Consider the following 20484-nt stretch of genomic DNA (forward strand, 5'->3'; position numbering starts at 1 on the left):
TATTTGTTTATTTTCATGTGGTGCTAGGGATCAAACCCAAACCCAGTGCTTCACACATGCTAGGCAAGTGCTCTGCCATGGAGCTAGAGCCCCAGCCCCAATTCTCTGGGAATTCTTTAAATCATCCACAGCTTCATTCCATTAGTTTTCCCAGCCAGCATTTACAGCTTCTGGTTTTAATTCATCCATTGCAGCTACGATAAATGTTATTGAGTCAGCAATAGGGAATGATTTCCAGCACTGCATTAGGTCCAGATTAAGGCCTGCATCCATTACTAATCAAATGTGATCAAGTACCAGACAAGTGAATGTGGCCTTGACAATGATGACCTGGTTAAGGAGCTGAAGCAACGAGGTTGTGTTTAGAGGTAACATTTTCATAGCAGATTCAGAATGACAAGGAGCATTATTATTAATAGGACTTCAAATTCCAATCCTTTTGTTTCCAAATGTTTTTTTTTCATTTCTGGGATGAACACTGGTGGAACCATTCCATAACCAAGATGGCTGTCACCCATGCTTTCTGATAATGTTGCCAGAATACAGGCAGATCATTTTTTATTTTGGTTTTGAGAGAACATGGGTTCTTCTTTCTGTACTCTATGCCTGGGCACTGCCACATAGCACAAGAGGTAATCTGCCCTCCCACATTTTATGTGCTGCTGGCTCCCTTGCACTTTCAAGAATGGTGGTTCTACTGGGTATCTTCTTCCAGAAAAGACCAGTTTCATCACAACCGAGACTTTCTTTGGATAGCATCCCTCTCCTTAGTCAATTTCAAATCCGCCAGCAATAGCTTGTTCACCAGCACATGCAGCTTCTCCAGTAATTTTTTATATTTTCAGACCAAAACTTCTCCTGAGTTCATGCAACCATCCCTTCCTGGAAATGAATGGCTTAGTGTCACCCATTTTAGGGATCCCTTGCTGAAGTCAACATATGGGCTTAAGGCTTTTTGGAACAACACACTGCTGTCACTCAGGACACATTGTCTATCCATGTTTTCCACCCAAAATATAGTGCCTTTTCCAACTTAACTATGAATTTACACAGTGGCTATAACTTCTGCAGTTTGAGGTACAACATCAAAATTAGTATGGATTTCTTTTTACTTCTTCACAATTTTACAGATAGAAGTTTCTTTCTTACCATGGATCACCTTTTCATTTAAAGGAAGCATTTTCCAGGCTTCTCTTTGGCATATCCAAGCTGCCAGAGTCACTATTCTCGCACTTTGGAACCAATATTAAGTTAAATAAGGGTCCCTTGAATACAAACACTGCCATACCACAACACTTGATCTGATACCCAAATGGCTACTAAGTGATTAAAACAGGGAGCATATACAGCTGTGGATAGGTTAAACAAAGGTATGATTTATGTCCTGGGCTAGACGGGGCTAGATGGAGCTAGATGGCACAAAATTTCATCATGCTACTCAGAATGGCATGCAACTTAATACTTATGCATTGTTTATTTCTAGAATTTCCCATTTAACATTTTCAGACAATGCTGAGCTTGAATAACTGAAACCCTGGAAAACCAAATGATGGATATGGGAGACTATTCTGATTGAGGCTTTGAAGGTCATAATACCTCTGCTGCAGGTGCTCAACCCTGTGTCTTTATAAACACAAAGCAGCCAATGACAACATGGAGGGAGCACTGCAGTATTCTAACAGCATGTCACTCAGAAAAACAGGCAGATGGGTGCCAAACCCTGTTCTAAAACAGCAGTTTCCAAAGCCCACTGCATCCAAGATGAGCCCTAGAGTGGGGTGTGCAAAAAATCTTAGGACTGTTTTTATGTTTTGTATTTTCCCAAAACAAAAGCCAGGAAGAAATTAATCTATTAATATTTAATATACAATTGACATTGGTGTCTCCACTCAATCTGGTGTCAGAGGTTAGATCACAGTGGTATGGAAGAACTTTAAGGGAGGAAAGGGTACCCAAAATGCAGTGGGTCCTCAGTCATGCATTCACTTTTAGTGCTTCATGATGCATTACAGTTTGCGTGTAACACTTGCAATTCAGAGAAGCAGCTTAAAAAATTTCCACAAGGATGGAAGAAAATAGCAACAACGCAAACACAGATAAATTATACAAAAGTAAAAGAACCAATACTTTCCTGAGTCCTACCAGGAGCTCTTGTTAGTCACACAAAAGTCAAAAAAAAAAAGAAAAGAAAAGGAAAAACTCTATCTGAAAAGCAACCCACAAAAATATTCATATTTTTATTAGCTATCTATTGCTGTGTAACAAGTCACCCTACAACCCAATGACTTCAAAAGGTAACAAATATTTAGATTCTCATACAGTTGCTAATGATCAGAAATTTGGCTGCAGCTTCTCTGGGTGATTCTGGCTTAGGGTCTCACATGAGGTTGCAGTCAGATGTTGGCCAGACCTAAAGACATCTGAAGGCTTCAGTAGGGATGGAGCCACCTCTGAGATAGCTCACTCAATTGGCTGGCAAGCTGATCCCATGAAAGAGGTCTCAGTTCTTCACCAAGTGGACCTGCAATTAGGCTGCTTGAGTCTCCTCACAACATGGAAGTTGGCATCCATCCACCAGACTAAGAAAGCAAAGCAAAAGGGGCAAAGTCATACCTCAAAAGTCACACACCATCACCTCCACCATATTCTACTGGTCACAAAAACCACCCCTGATGAAGTGTGGGAGGGGACTAAACAAGCCTAAATGCCAAAAGGCAAGGACCACTGGAGGCCATCTTGAACTGGCCACCACGGTCCACCCTTTGACCCTTAATGGTTCACATCCCTCCTACAGGCAAAATATGCTCACTCCCTCTCACATGTCCCAAAGTCTCACAGCCTCAACTCAAAATCTAGGATCTCATCATTGATATCAGATCCAAATACAATGAGACTCTTCAAAGGCCAATGAAATTTATTCCAACAGTATCTAAGATTTTGAGATATTTTAATGAGAGTGAAATGATTTATAATTGTAGTATTCAGCATCCAGACATAAATGCATATACATATACATACACATATATATGAGTGTATGGAGAAATGGAGAGATTTATTTTAGGGAATTGGGACACATGATTTGAGGCTGAGCAGTCCTGCCATCTTCATCTGTACTTGCAGACCCAGGGAATCTGTGACATAATACAGTCCATGACCAAAGGCCTGAGAACCAGGAGCCCCGATGGTGCAAGACCCAGTCTCAGGCAAAAAGACCAAGTCCCAGCTCAAGCAGTCAGGCGTAGACTACACATCCTCCCTCAACCCCACACTGTGTTCTATTCAGGCCTCCAGTGGATTGACTGAGGCCCATCCACTTTGGGGAGGGAAATCTGCTTTTCTCAGTCTACCTATCCAAATGTGAATCTTATCTAGAAACAGACACACCCAGAATTAATGTTTTACTGGATATCTGGGCAACCCATGTCCCAGCCAAGTTGAAACATCAAATTTACCATCACAGCCATTGAAATAAGATAAAATAGATTATGGTTAAAATATTATTTATTTCATGTTCTTATGTAGTTTAGATTTGATGTACATTTCATGATACATACAATAAAATTACACATAAGTACATTTACACATAGACTATATAAAGATGCACACATATATAATATTGTGTGCTCATGGTATTCTTTTTAATAGAGCATAGAATTAAAATAAGTTTGGAGACAACTGGTACAATGGTAAAAAGACAGTGCTTGCTATTCTCTTTCTATTTTCAGGAATCACTTGTCAGGACTTCTATCTGGTGGTTGGTAAGTAGTATCAAAATATAGTTACCAGCCTGACTGCTTTATGGGAAGTGGCAGAAGATGGTGTGGTTTTTGAGGGGAAGTAAATGTAAAAATCACATCAAGGAAGAAGAGGTGGTAGCTGTGGCAAGCATTTAGCCTGTTCTGCAAGATGAACATAATATTTAGCATCAAGGACAATTTCTCTTTCAGAAAGACAGTAAATACATGACCCCTTTTACAAGACTAAAGCAACAAATACATACAAAAAGTATTCAGGAAAGATTTTAAGAGGGAAATTTTTTATTATTTCCTGTAAACAAAAAAAAATGTGTCATGTTTTTAAAGCGGGGGAAGGATGTAGAGAGTTGGGGGAAGGGTAGGGGGAGGGAGGTAAACCATCAGCATCTACCATCTTTAGCTGTCAGCTACTTACCCAAAATATTTCACCTCTTCTCACTTTGCTGGTCCCTGTCATTGGAACTTTCTGTCTACAGAGTCAAAGATCCCCAGAACAAGCACATGGCAATCCTTTGCCAGTATGATCCTCCACTGTGGCAGCTGAACCAAACAGCTGATCTAGTCACCATGGACACTCCAGGACTCCCATTCTGACGAGACTCCCTGCACACACGCAGCCACTGTGGACTACTGCACATTCCTTCCGGGTGCACCCTGCCGTGGACTGGATGTGTACATACACAGGTAACGTTACTCTAAAGTGTTCACTGTGCAGTTGCCAGTTTAAGTTCCTCGCTACCACCAAAACGTCTGTATACTTGAGAGACATCTGAGTTAAACTGGTATTACCAAGAATTATAGTCTAGATCACTGCTATGATTTAAGTGTCCCCCAAAAGTTCACATTAGAAACTTAATCCCCATGTTCAGATGTGTTTGGAGATGGGTTAGGTCATCAGAGTCAGGATGGAAGGTGAGGCCCCATTATGCTCTATGAGAAGAAGAAGAGACATGAGCTTGCATGCTCCCTCCCTCTCACCATGCGTGCCCTCTGCCACGTTCCAACGCAGCAAGAAAGTCCTCTCCAGATGCCAGTGCCTTTATACGGACTTCCCAGGCTCCAGAACGATGAGAAATAAATTTCTTTTCTATACAAATTACTCAGTCTGTGGAATTCTATCACAGCACAGAAAACAGACTAAGTTATAAACAACTGTATCTACCACAAGGACTTGTTTTGAGCCAGTCGCTCTGCAAACATGATTTACATACATTATGTCATCCCATCCTCCCAAGAGTCTTATAAGGTAGCTTGCCTACTCTTCTTACTTTACAGAAGAGGAAAACAAGGCTTAAGCAATTTTCCACAAGCCAAATAAGTGGCAGAGGCAAATTTGACTTCAGTGACTGTGTTCTCCAATACTACACCAGTAGCTCCCAAGCTTGGGTGTATATATAAGAATCATGTGAAATACTGTTTAAAAAGCCTCTTCCTGGGCCTCAGCCCAAAGATTCTAATTCAGCAGGCCTGAAGTATGCTCTGGGGATCTACTTTTTTTTTTTTGAAAGCATCCTCAGCTGAAGCTAATTTGGGTAGTTGGTAGTTTTCTGGGACACACTTTGTACTATATTATAAAATATCTCTTCCATTAGTATTCTACTAACCAAATAAATTGAACTCTATCTTAAGGGTTACAGTTTACTTCCTAAGGACCTAACCTCTTTGATGTTGTGAATCCAGGAGGAAGAAGGCATGAATGTACACAATGCGCATTTGCACACATACAAACATGTATTGTCAGAAAGAAAACAGAGGTTGAGCTTTGCATTGTAAAATTTATTCTTCAGTTTACAAAAAAGATTCTTTGCAGTGAGTCCTCATAGAGTAGAAACATGCAGAAACAGATGCCATACAGCACTGCTTAGAAAGTGAAAGTATTTGACCAATAAAACTGAAAATAATAATAATGATGGCAGAATTCCCAGTGATAGGAACACACTTTGAATCTACTTTTAACCATTTCAATCTCATCTCCCATTTATTTTTCTCAAACAATCTGGTGGCTGCTCCACTTATCTGCTCTTGAAGGAGAGTTGATAACAAAGAAAATAAACACCTGCTAACAATTATTAAAGAAAACACTCCCATCATGTCACATTTGACACTGGATCTTTTTTGAGGAGCTTATGCTTGTAATTTTACCTGGTACTTACAGGGTATAGTCACATGTTCTTCTGGAAAAATCATCCTGGCTTGCATGATGAGGCTGAAGATGTCTCTTTTTCAGGGGCTTGTACCAGAAAGAGCATCAGGACTTCAGGTACATTGCCATCTGAACAAGTCTGGGAACAGCCAACCTGGCTCTCTTCAATGTGGTTTTATTTATATCATTTTAATGAGACACTTTTCAATACATATTTACTATGTAAGCTAGTAGATCCCTTTTATTATTAAGTTGAAATCATTGTTCTTACAGTTATTTTTCTGTTGGAAAGCAACAGTGATCCAACTCAGAAAGGCCACTTCCCTGAGAGACTTGAACAGGAGAGGTGCAGGAGAATTCCACCCTGGGATCCTCCTGTTCATTACCACCTCTGGTCCACCAAAGGCCAAGGGACATCTCCCAGCAAAGGAAAAATAAATCAGCAGGAGGACCCCTGGGGCAAGGAAGAGCATGTTGGAAACACAGAGATGGACATCTGCTTTGGCAGAGTGGATGGTATGTAAAGAGGCTCCAGGGATGGCTACCTCTAGCATCCAGTTAAATGGGAAGAAGCTGAGCTTCACTTCTGGACGGTGAGTTTTAACCAGTAACACGTCAAGCTGAATTGACAGTCTAGGAAATGGCTCAGGATCAAGGAACAGACCATGGTGAAAGGAAGGAGGCAGAAACTTCCAAGAGTGCCAGGGAGGTGGGGCAGGAGAGAAGGGTGCTGCAGGAAGTCCAGGGATGGGCAGGGCTCCCCACCAGGTGGAGGTGCAACCCCTTCAAGGCCCTGTCCACCAACTCATCCTCAGTACCAACAACTATCTCTTCTCTGGGACAGTCTCCACGCGTGGATGGAGAAAGCCTGTCCCTGGAGCCAGTGTGTTCCCCACACTTGCTCCCCCCTGTGCACATTAGAATTGCCAGTCTATCATCATCTCTTCCTTTCTATGCACCCCAGACTAACATGTCAAAGGAAGCTGGTCTGAATGGGCATTTAGATGCCTTGACAAGTCCACAGTCCCCATTCACACCTAAGCTCCCTGTCCATCAACAGAAATGGTCACAAAACACATTGAGCACATGGGGCTGAAGGAACACCTAGTATAAAAATGAGTCAGGAGCAAGTTGGATAAAAGAGAAAGGAAAATTTCCTGAGGAACTATAGATAGATCCTCCTGAGCTAGCAGAAGACAGTGGACAAGCACTGGGGGCAAGTTTCAAGGGAAGAAAGGAGAAGAGACAAACTGACCCAATATGATGCTTCTAGGGCTTTGCACCCTTCTCTGATCAGCCAGAAGAACACTGACAAGAAATGAATAAACCATATCAAACTGTGCTCTAGAGAACAGTCATACCAATCTTGACAGTATTCTATGCATGTATACCAATGTCACTTTTGCATTTTGGTCATGTGATTACATCTAATGTCATTCCTCGCTTAAAGGACATGGAGCTGGGTGTGGAGATGTGCACCTGTAGTCTCAGCTTCTCAGGAGGCCCAGGCTAGAGAACTGCTTGTGCCCAAGAGTTGGAGACCAGCCTGGGCAACACAGCAAGACTCTGTCTCAAAACACAAAAAAAGGAGCTAAGACACATTGAACACTTCTATGTGCTACGCACCATGCACGCAGCTTCACTTGCTTCTAACGGCAGCTGATAAAGTAGGCACTACCACCTCCCTACAGATACAGAAGTTGAGGCTGAGCCCTGACTCAGAACGAGCAGCCCCTGAAGCCATTCAGCACAGCCAGGCAGCCCCAATCATGCCGTGGCCTGCGAGGGCGGCCCTGTTTACAGCACAGATGGTGTATGGAAAACGCCCCCCAATCACTGAGATGAAGTTACATCGTGTTTGGGCAAGATCTTTAAGAATGTAAACATTTAAAACATTTTAGGAGGATTGCTATTCAAAATGACAAAAACAAAGCACATTCTGGTGCTCAGCAAAGTGAAATTCGCCGGCTGGAAAATGCAGTTATGTAGAACGGTTCATCCTGGACCATGCTGAATAAGTGAAGTGTTGCCACTTTGGTCAAGGAAGGAGGAGAAGCGTAGGGATTAATAATATTAGTCAGGCTGCAACAGTTGGACAGATGAGTGCCAAAGAGAAGGGAGAATTCGAGAACGTTTTGGGAAGTCATATGCCTGTTACCAGCTTCAAGAGACTTGGACCCTGCAGGCTGGTCCCACCCACTTCTGAACCACATTCCCGACGTAAAGATGGAAAGACTGGAGTGTGCTTCCAGGTAACATGTTTATTTCTTCCAACAAACCTTGGCTAGCCTCCTCTGATTCGGAAACCCCTGACTGGGCTCCTCTGCACTTTGGCATGGCCGGCGTTAGAAATATATATGTGCCACAGCCTTTGCGCACAGTACAGGCTGCAGTAAAAGCAAACGGATTCTCCTTGTCTGGTATATTTATGCTGTGCAGCAGAAAACCAATAAGTGCATGACCTTGCTCCACACACAAATATGTTCTTTTAACAGGCTTCTCCTTTAAGGCAGCAAGTCAGCACTGGTGGGGAAAAGAGAATGAATTTTCCTTTTAGGAAATGTGTAAGACTCTCCTTTCTTAGCTTTTCTCCCCCCCCCCCCCTTCTTTTCTTTTCTTGGTTTTGCAAAATATACTTGTAAAAGTAAATCCATTTTTTCACATGATGACGTTAGCAAAACCATTATGCTGAAGGGTGTTCCTCCCAGGACTGCTGGCTTGCTTTTATTTGGTCCTGGAAGTGGACCCAGCCACAGAGATTCACGCCAATTCCGATTCTTATCAGTGGCTTTAGAGGAACCATATTTCCAGCTAAATTCCTTTGTGACCTCTTGACTATCTTAGACACATGGATATATGGATGGACAGAAAGACAAATAATGAGATCCCACAGTTCAATAATTGCTTTCAAACCAATGCTATAATTAAGAGAGCCTCGGTTTGATTTTTCTGCTCCTACTTAACTCTCGTTGGGTTGAGAAAGTTAAGACTGATCTATGCCACGGCACGCCATGAAATGAAGCTCTGGAAGTAGAGACGCTGGTGCAAATGTTGTTTTTAATTTACGTGGGTCTTGACAAGCTCTTAAGCTTCGTGTGAAGGTGTGCCTGTGCCACGTGGGATTGAGCGCACACCATTCTGTTTTCTCCTATTACCAGACGCCCACTGTGTGCCGAGCATCGTGCTGGCTGCTGGGCTTTCAGCAACGGAGAGGAAAAGAAAAGGGGAGGGAAGGGCTCGCAACTGGTGGACAACCCACCGAAGCGGATTAGTGGGCACCATTTGTTAAAGCTGCTTGAACATCGCACTGTGTTTCAAACTGAAAACCACCCTTTCCTCCCTCCACCCATGAATCAGTCAAGAACAAAAGGAAACGATTCTGAATTTTTCCTTTCTTTCCAAGCACCTTGGGAAGAGCCAGGCATGGAGCCAAAAAGAAGAGGGGTTTTTACTGAAGAAAACCACCACTCTGTTTGGCTTTGATGAAAAAGAGAGAGAAAGAGAGGGAGGGAGAGCGGAGGGCTTCGTGTGCAGAGGGTGAAGGATGTATATAGGAAAGGCGTGTTTTTATGGATGACTGCCATGGGCAAACAGCAGATCTAATCAAAAGCACTACACACATGGATGTCCCCGGCCTCTGGGAGAAGGGAACAAGGCTAGGTTTCTCCGTTTTTCTTCTTCAATTCAACACAGAGGGTAGACAGCTTTACTGTGCATAAAGTATTCCTCACAGCCGCCCTGTCCTCCACAAGAAAGAAAACAATAAAAGACTCATCACCAAGACAAACCAGCAAATCCAAATTCATTCCAGACTAATCAAACGCTGTCCTCCCCATCGTGCAGGTGAGTCGGGTGGGGATTTCCATGTGGCTGCATACCTGTGAGCAGCCAGGCATCGGCACTGACTTTGGGAAACAGACAAGCTCACATAGTCACCCCTCATCCCTCTCCACCTCCTCCTCTGTTGTCCCTTTGGTTTGCCTGTCAAAGAGAGCAACGCAGCGTTGGGCACCCAGCAGCTGCACAGTGGCCAGGAGGTCCACCCCTTCCCCAGGCCATCATGTCCTCCAGGCCCTCAGACCTCCCGGATCCCCTGCTCAGGTTTCTGCTCTCTGCCTTGAGCTCCTGGCGCAGGGCTGCCATGCTGTGGAAAGTCTAAACATGGAACAGGCCTGAACAGGAGTAGGAGAGGAAGCGAAGCACGGGGAGAAGGCAGAGGCCCAGGCAGAGGAGAGGAGCTCTCCTGGGGAGAGCTTCTGCCCCTGCTAGAAACAAAGGGACAGAAACCAGGGCCAAATAAGGAAGAGAGAGAGGGATGGGTGTATTAAGATGGAAACCTGCCCAAGGACAGGGCTGGGTATTGGAAGGTCAGATAAAAGAAACCAAATCCACCAGGAAACCTTCACTAGACCCAAATGGATGCCCTTTCAACCTGGTCCACACTGAACTATTTCTCAAATCTCACTGGTCACCTTCACATAATCTGACACCAAGGCTATAACCATTAGGACTGGCTAAACACCAGGCACCATGCTGTGTTGACAGGCATCCTCCTGTTGACTTCTGATAGCATCCCCCTGGCACACAGCTACCCCATTCCAGACACCTGGGGTCTCCAGGTCCTGAGGCAGTGAGATCTGATTCCATCTCCCACTCCCAACTACAGCCAAAGAGACTTAATAAGCTCCTAAACTGGGACTGGGGTTGTAGCCCAATGGTAGAGCGCTTGCCTAGCTGTGTGAGGCACTGGGTTCAATTCTCTGCACCACATATAAATAAAAATAAAGGTCCATCAACAACTAATAAAATAATAATAATAATAAGCTCCTAAACCTAAACATTAAACCCAGCAAGGGTAAATTCATCAACCCTGTCAAGATGACAAAGATCTCCAATTGTCTATTCTTTTTTATTTAGCAGATGCGGGAGAATAAAGAATACAGAAATTAGTTCTTTTTGTTCGTTTTTGGTTGGGTTGGGTTTGGTGCTTAACCACGGAGCCACATCTCAGTGCTTTTTATTTTTTTATATTGAGACTAAATTGCTTAGGACCTCATTAAGTTGCTGAGGCTGGCTTTGAACTTGAGATCTTCCTGCCTCAGCCGCCCCATGTGGCTGGGATTAGAGATGTGCACCACCACGCCTTGCAAAATTACGGTCTTAGTTAGAAAATGAGATGTGTAAGTTAAGGCTATGAAATCAATGTCTTGTTACTCTACTGAGACCCAACATTCAGGCTGTTTAGTAAGTCTTTGATATTTAAAAGATTCTGGAAGCAGTTCCTGCCCCTGGTGGAATTCGAGAAACTGCAGGTCCACCTGCTCTCCTAGCCACCCAGCTCCCCACTGATGCATCTTCACCTTCTCTGGATGACTTCAGAGGGTCCCTCTGGTCTGGATCCAGCTCCACACCCCACCTGGGCCTCCGTTCTGCCCCATTTTGCTGGAGCTGGTCCTGCAGAAGTGGCCTCCACCTCCTCCCTCTGCCACCAGTGCTTCTCTCTCTCTCCCCCCTAGGTTTCTCTCGTTTTAGCAAGAGACATCAGTCCTCCCCCCCACATGCCCTCCTGTCTCCGGCAATGCCTGCCCTACTCTTAGCCTTTTCCCCTCTGTTTGTAAAGCCAGCTACCCTCCCAATCTTAATGAACGTAATAAATAAGTGAATTAAAACTTTAAAGCTTCCTTTGGCCCAAGCTCCTCCCAGGAGTTTGAGAAATGTGCTGAGTCACAGGAGTCGCCTGAGGTCCTGGTTAGTCAGCGATTCCCAGGCACTTTCCCCTAGATATTGACTCTAGGTCTGGGACAACACGTGGAATCAGTCCGACCGGCAAGTTTGGGAAGCACCTCCCTCCAGCTGTCCACACCGGCTGAACCCTGGGCCCCCAGGGCTCTCACGCAGGCTGCAGAGCTCCCACCTCAGGAACCTCTGTCCTACCGGCATTTGGTCAAATGACAGCATAGCTAAGTGGAACTTCTCGGACTGCATGGTCTGCTTGAGGGCGGCCACCAGAGAAGGGCAAGAGACCTGTGAGGCTGGGGCTCTGAAGGTCGGGAGGGCCCAGCAGCACACAGCAGGTCACGCTTGTGCCGATCTTCTGGCGCAGGGTGTTGGCCTGAGGCCCCACTGGAGCACAGGCTCCTCCTTCTGCTGGATTTCCTCCCCCAGCTTCTCTGGTCCTGGGCCAGCATTGTGCAGCTCCACAGCAAAGGACACCAGCTACTCCTGTAGGTCACTTAGGTCATCGAGGTTGGAGGTGGCAAGAGACACACAGAAGTAAATTTGTCCTTGTGGGTGTAGTTTCTCTTCAGAGGTTCCAGTTTGTCCTCAAGTTCCCCTGCTTGGTGTCTAGCTTTTCTCCCCAACTTCTGGCCCTGGAAGACATCCAGCCTCCCACCAAACAGAGGCAACAGTCTTCCACGGAACTTGCACCAGCTTCCACAATGGTATATGGTCCAATTACCATAAAAAAATGCCATATGCATGTCCCTCACAGTGGCCCCGCTTCCCTGACCAAACCCTACCTGAGGCCCACATTGACACTGGCAGTAGTTTTAGGAGAACAGACCTTCATTTTTCCCCCATACTTTTACTGGTGCAATCTAGTCGTACCGAGTGGTAGGATTTGTTGTTCCATATTTACACATGCACACAACATGACGATATAATGTGGCAGTACCATTCCCCAGTACTCCCCTTTCCTTTTCCTCGTTCCTCGCCGGATCCCTCTCCTCTACTCTGCTGATCTCCCTTTGATTTCTATTAGCTCCCTCCACCTTTCTTTTCCTTTTTCCTCTCCAGCTTCCATATATGAGACACAACCCTTGACCCTCTGAGTTGGGCTATTTCTCTTAACACAATGGAGAATAGAACTTTAAAAATGGTTTCTTTGAATTGGAACTGGTTCATCTAGAATTGGATCGGATGAGATTTGAAAGCATTAATATCACTGCATTTGTCAAAAGTGGCAAAGAGGACACTGGTAGCCTGTGACATTTGATGGCAAAATATTCACTAAATTGTTGCTTATAATCAAGTATCTAAAGACAAGGTTTTGAGTGACCACTGCTATAATACAGTTGATAAAAAAACTATAATATAGTTGCTGCTATAATACGTTCAATCAAAACAACATAACGGAGTCAGTTGCTTTGAGAGTACTAAAGAACTTAGCAATAGAAAATGATGTGTTTGGGGTTCTAGCTCCCAGTCGAGGAGGACCACAAAGCTTCTACAACTCTCTGGTAGCCAAGCCCTACGTCCAATTCTAAAGATTGCTGAGTCACAAGCACACTGAATTCACGGGCCTGAAGGATCTTCACTGTTAAAATCAGGGCATTGATGGGGACTCTGAAAACTTAAGCTAGTTCCCAACAACTCTGATTGTCAGTGGAAGCATCCCTTCCTCCTGGTCTGTTTCCTCTTTCTGAACTCATCCTGTGACTCAAGAACCTGGACTGGTCTCTGCTAGGCAGCTCCTTGCAGGGGGCTGCTGATTCTCCCCCAGGCCTACTCATGGCCTGGTATGGTTTAGATGTGAGGTGCCCCCAAGAGCTCTTGTGTGAGACAATGCAAGAATTTTCAGAGGTGAAATGATTAGATCATGAGAGGTGTGACATCATCAGTGGATGAATCCACCAATATGGTTTAACTGGGTGGTAACTGTAGGTAGGTAGGGTGTGGCTGGAGGAGGTGGGTCACTGGGAATGTGCCTTTGGGGTTTAGGTTTTGTCCCTGGTAAGCAGAGCTCTCTCTCTGCTTCTCGTAGCCACGTCCTGAGCTGTCTCCTTGTACCACATTCTTCTGCGTGATATAACCCTCACCTCAGGCCCACAGCCATGGAGTCAGACTACCATGGACTAAACCTCTGAAACCATGAGTCAAAACCAACTTTCCCTCCTCTCAATCTTTCTTGACAGGTATTTTTATGACACTGAGGAAAAGTTAACTAAAACATGTCCTTCCCTTGCTTCTTGACCGGTGGCCAGACTCTAGTTCTGGCAGACCTCAGGAGCTGATCCAGAGCGTGCGGAGGTGCCACACACACTGAAGAAGGGAAAGATGCTATGAACTTTCATCAATGGTATCTTGGAAACATGTGAGAATGAACCCTAAGGGCTGGATCAGGATGGAAGTGGCACATGGGATTGGGCCAATTTGTTGATGTGAGTTCACTGAGCAGAGACAAGAGTCAGTGTGGCCACTCAAGCAGCTGGCAGTAATCCTCCGAGGTTGTGAAGTTGGCTTCCAGAAACATAGAAGCAAAGAGGCCTACACTACTGAAGCTGCAATGCCAGGCCTCATTGGAGAACCTTAAGATAGCCAGCAGCTTAGGGGGATCCAAACTGTAGAGTAAACCCGTTACACAGACCTGTTCAGCCACTGCCTGCCTACCTGTGCCTCCAGGCCTGTGAGAAATGAGAGGATGAGGACAGACCTGGCTTCTGGAACATCTTTATGGTGGCTCTCCTCTGCAGGCCAGGAGAACAGTGGGAACTTCTGCCACGGGACTGGACTATCAAATTCTTCAGGACAGGAGTGCCGGGTGGCAGGGGTTCTTCATCACAAAGACATGGTTGGCACAGTCACTGAAATGGGCAGCCGAGCAAGGCAGCAATCAGAATGGCTGACCCACAGAGACCGCTGGTGTTTCTAGGACAGAACAGATGTGTGCCCACTTAGTCTGACAAGCAGAAATCTGACTTGAACTGTCTCGCCTGAGAGCTGTGGCCCCGCAACCAGCTCCTAACTTTCTTCTAGTTCATAGACCGAGAGCCCCATGAGTGAGAGTCGGCTGGCCCTGCTGGAGAAAGGTCCAGTCCACAACGAACACACCTCCCAGAAGTCACCAGGACTCCTGTGAAGTGACAGCACCTGACTCTCCTGGCCACCTTCCCCCTGACACTTCCATTCCTGGCATCCCTGGCCCTGGGCACTTCTGCTCCTCTGCATTCCTCTGGCCCTCCTTCTGGGTTCCTTTTCTTTCTCAACCCAAATGTGAGATTCTCATCTCATTTCCTAAAACACCCTGTTCTTGAGTTCCAAATCCCCATGTTTCCCCTAGACAGAGATCCAACCTCCCTCTCTCTCTGAGCATCACCCTGCTCTTCCGTTAGCTAGCATTAGACACCTGGTGCACTACTGTCATCGCAAAATCATTCCATGTCATTTTCCTGTCTCCCTGTCAGTAATCCCACCATCTTCCTGGTCAGTTGAACATCAGATACCCTGGACCCCACCTCTCTCCCCCTCCATCTAATCAGTCTCAAAATCTGTGCCAACCATGTCTCTATGGCGCTCCCCCAGCCCCCAGCCGATTCTCCTGAGCATATGTTCTGTTGATGTGTGCAGTTCCACCCACAAAAACCACCCGGTTCCTCCTTAACTACAAAACGAAGCCCAAACTTCAGCATTTAGTAGTTTTGCCCTTTTCTTTTTTTTTTTTTTATCATTACCTCAACCTATTCACAGCCTGACATTTTCACACCATTTTTCTCACCGACATTCCAAACACACCGGGCCGCGCATTCCCAGTGCGACACCTTTACTCACAGCCTTCCCTGGGCCTGTCGTGCCTCCCTCCTCTCCAACTGTCCACTTATCCACAAATATTATTGACCAGCTCCCAAGCGTAAGGCCTTGGGAACATCAGGGCCTCGGTCTTCCCTCGGTGCTTAGAACCTGGCCTTCTGAAACCCTGTGACTCCTCCAAGGCTGGTCCAGATGCCACTTTTACCGACTCCTCCTTGAGCTCCCAGCCAAAGGTGACAGTGGGGCACCACAGTCTTCTCTTGCTCGTGGAGTAGGAGCCATATGGCTGTCCTTCCCCCTTCAGGGTCCTCATTATTGCCATTCCCCTGCCTCACGTGCTCCCTCAGACTCCGTGTGGCCAAATCCCTCACCTCCTTCAGCCTCTATCCAGATGTCACATCCTCAGAGAGCCTTCCCAGCCACCCACCTAGACATCCTCCAGCCTCCCCCCTTACTCTCCTTCCTGGAACCTGCGGGCACCCGTACTGAGTGTGCGAGTGTGTGTGCGAGCCGTGTGCAATCTGTGTGTCCTGTGTCTCCCTCCAGGCGGCAAGCTCTGTGAAAACAGGCCTACGCTATCCTAGAACTGTCCTTCAGCAACGGCACTCACCTGTCCCTAACCACTTCTCTCCACAGAGAAAACCCAACTACGAAATTGTAGTTTACATGTTCTTTGGCCCAGATTAAATTCTTAGACAGGGCTTTCTTTCCCAATAATTATTTCCACAAGCAGAGAAGAAAAAAGAAATGCATTTTATTATCTTCCTCCGTCCAGCTCACTGCTTTGGGGTTTTATTTCCTGTGTCTAAAACACCCTCTGCCCTCTCCCCAAAGGTAGCAGAATCTAACATAAGAACTTGATAAACGTCTCTTGAGTGAACGCCCCTACCCAAGACACAACCTCTTACACATCTTTTCCAAGGCTCAGCATCCCTCAGGTGGCCTGAAATATTGATGGCGCTAACCAGTGACCACAGTTCTCTTTCAGGACACTGCCTTCCTCAGGGGCTGCCACAGTCCCTCCACAAAACAGCCAGAGGACTTGGGAGCTGCTAAAGCTGAGAGTGACAGAAGCTCAGCCACATATCCTCCTGACTTCAAGACAGAGCCACCTCTTGATGTCCCCTTCACTCCAAAGGGGCAGAACTCTGGGAGTGACCTCTCCTCTGACCCCTGGACTCCCAGGAGGCTTTATCCTCTGCTTGTCCACATCACTTGGAGTCGGGTTTTCAAGCATCACTGACTGTGCTACAAAGGCTCTGTGTGGAGCTTCAGTTGTCCTAAGTGGCAGTGACAGCTCGTTCTTCCACGATGCATCTGTCTGGGAACAGCAGACTGGTAGCAAGGGTTGCTTGTTCACTCCTTTTTCCTGGCCTGATTTTGAGCACCTAGTGAAAAAAGCACTCCTGGGCATATCTCCTGCATAAACATGGCACCTCCTTCACGAACACACTCAGGAAAGCCTCTCTTGGAAGGAGAAGTCCCGCATTCTGACAGGATGGGGACACCCAGAGCAGAGCACAGAAAGACAACAGGCTCTGTAACAAAGGCCTCCAGGCAACAACAAAGACAGGCGACTCCCCTGGGTGGCCTGCATTATGGGTCATTTTCAACCTTCTTGTCCATGGCCCATCGAGGACTCCATGCCGTGCTGTGGTCTCCATGACATGGAGGGTCCCTGTGATACACGGCCTCAGGAGCCTCATCACCAGTCTCCTATCAGCCAGAGAGGAGCCTCCACTTCTCTAGCATCTGGGTGGTAGCTATGACTAACTTATGTAGCCCAGATTAATTCAGTTCATCACAGAATCAGAGCAACTGGAACCGTCCACCCAGAGCATTCTTTGCAGCTCCTCTTGTAACACCTCTGGTGTACATCTGGAGGCAACACAGCCTGTCGCTTTTGAGCAAGCTGCTGGGTTTCTCTGGGCCTGCTAGATTAGTTGGTGACTCTAACTCTGGCTGCATACTAGAATCACCTGGGGAACTTGTAAACCAACTCTGGTGCCTGGGCCTCTCCTTCCCAGACCAATTAAGCGAGAATCTGGGTGAGGGGGGTGGAGGCCAGAGCCTTAGTATTTTTTAAAAGCTCCCCGGGGAATCCTAATTGCAGCCAACATTGGGGAGCCACCAGATTGGAGGATCCTCAGATCCCTCAGAGCAAACCTCACTTCCCTCTGCAAGCCCCACAATGCACCCAGGAGCAGCTGGTGCCCTCTGAGTGACTGAGCGTTGACAGAGACACATGGCTTGTCTTGGAGAGAAAGAAAGCCGCAGATGGCTGACTCACCCAGTGAGGTCTCACTGTCCAAAGGGAAAAAATTCAGTCACCATCAAAATGGCCTCCACAAGGGCTTGCTGTGTCCACGAAGAACATGCAGAACAGAGTGTGCAGACTTCCCCAGGAGCGGGGCAAGGCTGAGAAGACCTGGGAAGCGCGGGGTGAGGCTGCAGTAAGCAAAGGAGTCGGACTCAGCCCCTGAACAGGGCGAAACCTCAGGCCTCCTCTCAGCTCTGTTCCGCACGGGTCTAGGTGACTCTGTGCTGTGATCACTCCACAGGTTAGTCACTCCCTTCAGGAAATGCTAAAGCACCCAAGGAAAGGAGTGTGGCTTACATTTTTCTGAACCTACTCAGAACAGAGGAGGCACTGACTTGGGGCGGGGTGGGGGGGGATAGAACCTTTAAAAGGGGGAAAGAACTAAATAAAACTGAAGGGAAGGTTTTGTCTTATCTGCAGTGCAATCCATTCCTCACCATGCACACACCCAGAAGGTTTTCAGTTCCAATTTTAGATCAAATGGGCTTAATTTCATAGAATCATAGCATTTCAGAACAGAAAGAGACCTTGCAAATCATCTCATCCAAATCCCTCATTTTATAGGCGAGGAGTCTGTTTGCCTGAAAGTCTGGGATTCTCCCAAGTGGGCGAGTGGCAGACATTCTCCCGAAGGTCATACTGCAGCTGAATGAGCTGTCACTGCCACTTAGGAGCACCGTGCTGCAGCACCAGCCAGGCCACCCCTCACCCACTCAGTGACTACTTCAAACAAACCCAGTGGGGGGGGCCGCGCCTGTGTCCCCAGCACTACAGCAGAGTACACTGGGCTCTCCAAGCACCACAGCCCACTGCCAGTTCCCTCCAAACCCCAAAATTTGGCCAAATCAATATATTAAAAAAAGAGTTTTTCAATGTACTGTTTTTTTCTCTAATGAACCTGCCTGCACCTTGGCTTCTCTTTGGAAGAAGACATAGATGAGTAAAAATCACTTTAAATGAGCGGTGAATTCATACTAAAACAGAAACCCACACAGTGTCTCCAGCCTTTATTAACCCATGCCCCCTATGGAAGCCCCAAATCACACCTCCTTCGGTGGCCATTAACGGTGGCCATTAACGGTGGCCATTAACGTTGCAAAGCCAACCAAAAAACCAAGGCGAAGTACAAAACAGTCCACAGGAAAAAACTCACAATCAAAATGCATTTTTACCTTGAAAGATACTTTAACTTAAAATTCATGTTATAGTAACACACATATAAACATTAGCTCTTGCCTGCTTGCTCCTAGATTGTTTAGGGAGAAAATAGTCAGTTTGGGGGTTTGTTTTGTTAATTTTCAAAATACAAAATATTGTAAAATTGACAGTGCTTTTCCAAAATGACAGAGAGTCTTATCATTAGGTGTTAAAAGGAAAACACAAAAAACTGCATTTTTCAACTCCGATGACCCAAGAGTTAAACGATGCCAGAATGCCTAGGAGTTTTGGAATGAGTCTGCAGCTTGGAATCAGGCACCTCGTTTTTAATTCGGATAATAGGGGCACTTGGCAGGGACAGCTTTGCCAAGTCTGCAGGATTTGACTCTGCGATCATGAGGTCTGAAACCACAACCTAATTCCCAAGATTACTAAGATCTTACAGTCTGGCCTCAGCACCCTCCCTGACCAGAGTGGACGAAAGATGAATGGAGACTGAATACCACGTGTATAGCCTTTTAAAAAAGGGGTTATATGTCTGCAGTCTTCTAGAGGCTTATAATAGAAACTCAAATAATAGCCAAGCAGGGAAATAGGCAGGGCTTGTACTTTCATCCCCTGTAGGAAGAAATCATAATATTGTCAAGTAGTGAGAAGAATAAAAAACTGAAATGTTACAACCGGACAAGAATGTTGGAGTGAGCTGCAGACAATATTATATTTTGTTGTCCTTTGTAGTCAAAGATAATGGGCCTGACAGTGATTTTTCTATGAGCCTTGGGATGTGGCTTAAATACCAATGGGGAACTTTAGAGTATTTGCCATGATCCATAAAGTATTCCTTGGTTTGCTGCTGTCATGTCACTCTTTGTTGCTCTGCTATTCAGATTCAGGGTGAACCTGAAGGTTTGGTCCAAAGGGTGGGAGCTCAAGCCTTCCTGCCCACTGTAGGATGATCCACTCATGGCTCTGGTTTGGCAAAAGTTGATGCTTCAATGAGAGGCTTGGGGGGCCATTCTCGGTCTCCTACCCTCCAGTAACCCAGGAAATAGCGAGAGTATTGGATACGGTGGAGCATGACAATAACATGGGCACTGAGTAGAGAGAAGAGACAGGCCGCAGCCCCACAGCCCTGCCCACCCAGAGGCACCCTACCAGAGCTCCCGTTCAGCAAGCACCAACAGCATGAGAGGTGCACGCATCATGGATTTAATCCTCACGCAGCCGTGCCACAACAGAATTATAATCCTCATTCACACATGAGGAAACTGAGGTTGAGAACAATTGAGTTAATTGTTAATTTGTCAAAGGTCAAAAGGTTAATAAGAAGAGCTTCAGGGGGCTGGGGTTGTGGCTCAGCAGTAGAGCACTCTCCTAGCAAGTGCAAGGCCCTGGGTTTGATCCTCAGCACCAAATAAAATAAATACAATAAAGGTATTGTGTCCAACTACAACTAAAAAATAAATATTAAAAAAAAAAATCTAACTTAAAAAAAAAAAGAAGAGCTTCAGGTTTGTGGTCCAGCGTGTAAGAATCTTGAAAGACACTACTTCATTCCAACCACAAGCAAAAGCTGAACA

At 46.0% G+C, this 20484-nt stretch overlaps 1 long non-coding RNA gene across 4 annotated transcripts in view; it reads right to left on the reverse strand.

The window, feature by feature from the left end:
* The window catches only part of LOC124100943 (uncharacterized), a 353895-nt gene that overhangs the window by 288766 nt on the left and 44645 nt on the right, over positions 1 to 20484 (reverse strand). For 2 of the 4 annotated variants that reach the window (XR_009228000.1, XR_009228001.1), the window contains one exon: positions 14290 to 14547. The exons of 1 other annotated variant lie outside the window; for it this stretch is intronic. This is a non-coding gene — a long non-coding RNA (uncharacterized LOC124100943). The remainder of the gene's footprint in view (positions 1 to 14289; positions 14548 to 20484) is intronic. One more of the 4 variants, XR_009227999.1, reaches the window with a different exon arrangement.

Source organism: Marmota monax, unplaced genomic scaffold (assembly GCF_021218885.2).
Source record: "Marmota monax isolate L192 unplaced genomic scaffold, Marmota_monax_Labrador192_F-V1.1 WCK01_AAM20220418_F8-fsc00164, whole genome shotgun sequence".
NCBI classification, from domain to species: Eukaryota; Metazoa; Chordata; class Mammalia; order Rodentia; family Sciuridae; genus Marmota; species Marmota monax.